This window comes from Oryzias melastigma, linkage group LG16, assembly GCF_002922805.2.
Source record: "Oryzias melastigma strain HK-1 linkage group LG16, ASM292280v2, whole genome shotgun sequence".
In the NCBI taxonomy this organism is placed as follows: Eukaryota; Metazoa; Chordata; class Actinopteri; order Beloniformes; family Adrianichthyidae; genus Oryzias; species Oryzias melastigma.
Window position 1 is genome coordinate 31,406,819 of NC_050527.1, and position 2,655 is coordinate 31,409,473.

General features: G+C 36.6%; 1 protein-coding gene across 2 annotated transcripts in view; it reads right to left on the reverse strand.

Annotated features, from left to right (window-relative positions):
• LOC112140491 (riboflavin transporter 2) overlaps positions 1-2,414 on the reverse strand; it is an 11,263-nt gene extending 8,849 nt beyond the window's left edge. Inside the window, exon 1 of one of the 2 annotated variants that reach the window (XM_024263465.2) lies at positions 2,311-2,414. The gene's annotated coding sequence lies outside the window, so the exon portion shown is untranslated. The remainder of the gene's footprint in view (positions 1-2,310) is intronic. The other variant, XM_024263466.2, reaches the window with a different exon arrangement.
• Between the last annotated feature and the right edge of the window lie 241 nt (positions 2,415-2,655).

Consider the following 2,655-nt stretch of genomic DNA (forward strand, 5'->3'; position numbering starts at 1 on the left):
TTAATGTATTACTTCCTATTAATGTGTTTCACAATTCAAAACTGGTCAGAAAGTCATTCAAGGTTAACAATAAAAAAAAGAAATCAAGTAGCAACACAACCATAGAAAAGAGAATAAGTCATAAAATTATGTGTGAAAAAGTACAATTTTACAAGAATAAAACTGTAAATTTATGAGGAGAAAATCTTTAAATGTATGAAGATTAGTTATTTATAAATAAAGTTGGTTGTCTAAACCTCCATCCACTTTTAAATCAATCAATGCAGCAATTTACGGAATCTATATATCGTAATTAAAATTTTTGATCATCCGTATGTGCCACGAACACTTCAATAATTCACTCATTGTGGATGAAAAATATTCTAAAAAAGCCCAGTTTTACGTAAATCCTTTTCAATGTTCTTATACTTACAATATGTCAATGTTCAACCACTAAAAGACTTGAGCTGTGAATTCCTTCCCTATTTACTACATAGTGCAGTATTTGGGTTCCCCATTTTCCAGTGCTGTCCGAATCCACTATTCCAAAATGGATTGCACTAAAACTTTCCCTCAAGTTTTTGCTAAAATCTAGCGAGAATTAATGCTCACTACATTAGGAAATATATAGACCACATTGAATTGTGGTCGAACAATATTTCTGCAAAAAAAAAAAAAACATGTTTTAATGTAATTTTTGACAAGCCATCCACATTTTCCTCATCAGAACACAGTTAAGTTTAGCAATTTAGCAGCATTTAGCAAAACGAAAGCAAAGTAATGAGCATTGTGTCTGAATCGCTTTTAAAAACCAGGACACATATACAGTCCCACACTATATAGTTTTTATTTTTTTAAGTATTGTAGCGTCCCTCCAGACTGATGCACCGAAACTCCAAAGCTTTTTAATGCTCTTTATTCTGGTTACTGTCGGCCGTAACCAACGCCGTACAACTTGCAGCAACTTCAGAACCGAACCAACAGGGCAGAGCGCTTCCCCAAAAACATTCTCATTTTCTCGCGCCTGCACAGCCCACCCTCTTTTTCCTATTCAGCCAATAGCTGCGCCCAACCAGTCGAAACCCCCCCGACAACAGGCTGAGTGACAAAACAAGGGCCAATCAGTGTCTCCTACTGGTGCATTCACGGAACCCTGGAATCCAGAATGCACCCATACAGTTACCCAGCAGAACTCAGTCCGCTACAGTATTTACGGATTAGGGGGGGATTTGGACATAGTGTTAGTATTTCCTAAAATAGAATCAACATAGCCACAATCTGCTCTACGTCTCATACTGAAACGCTGCATTTTTTTTTCTCAGTAAACAGCGTTTTGTCTCATACATTTTATTGCATTAATCTAAGAAATTCTCAATTTTACTACTTAAGAAATTATAACTTCACTCTAGTAAAATATTTTCTTTTTTTCTCATAAATGTACAACTTTATTTTTGAGAATTTTTTTTGCTTTAGTTCTATCTTTATTGTTTTTATGGTGGCAATAATACTCTGTCATAGAACAGTTTTTCTTTGACTGATGTTATTTGCACATATTTACATGCAACCAGCACAAAAACAGATGCAAATTCCAGTTGGCCGCACGTAATACCCCCATCCAAGATGCACATTGCTGCATTGTCAGTGCTTATTTTAAGTATGTCTATGGCTAAATGTTGTTGTTGGTCGCACCTGTTTAAAATGTAAATTAAACTTTAATTCCTAGTTGCTGTCACGCATCCATGTGTGTGAAAGTTGTTCTCCGCAGTAACTCATCCCCTGGGAGAGTGGTGAGCTGCAGACACAGTCACACTTAGGGACCATTCAGTGTACTAACTCCAACCATAATCCCATTTTAAACCCTTCATCCAGGTCCATGTGGCCAAGAAAAATTACGTGCGCAGTCACTTCCTTTTTTTTTTTTATTTTCTTTTAAAAAAGGAGGTCAAATTAACATCTGAGTTCTACTTTGTGACATAGACTTAACTTGACAGTATGCCAGTAGCTTTAATCTTACTGCCACAACTGGGATCTTAGGACAAAACAAACAAATTAAAATACATTCCGGAAAATAATCCACATTGGGATTCATTAACCCCCTCTTCTCAAAAAAATATTATCTTTTTATTTATACGCTTATATTAAAGCAGTAAAACCACCTACAATTAGTGACCTGCTGTAAACAGGACATTTAGAAATCCACATAAGCAAAATTCAGAGAGTAAAATCAATGTTCTTGACAATTGATAGTTAAGAAAAAACTGCATTCAATGAACAAAAATCCATTTGTCATCCAGAAAAACATGCATTCACTTTGAGTGACCTCTTACATACCTTCAAATGGATCACAGTAAGCTTCAGTTGAAGGATGTGGAACAGAGCACCTGCTGTCTGGTGTTGGCTGCAGTCGGCACAGTCTGCAAATACAGCTGAAAAACACAAGCCTGGATCTCTAAAACTGTCATGTGACTGTGCTGAAGGCTGAGCCTCAGGAACTCAGTTCAGGCATCAAGGTTCTTCCCAGGAGCAGAGAGAACAGAAAGGGGTGCGATCAAGAAAGGTCAGAGGTAGGAAACAACAAAAAAGCGACTTCTTCACTTACATAAAATGGTTACTTAACGTTCTGGTGAAATGAGTCGACAGATTGAAAAAAACAAACCGACTTTGGATAGCTTTTTG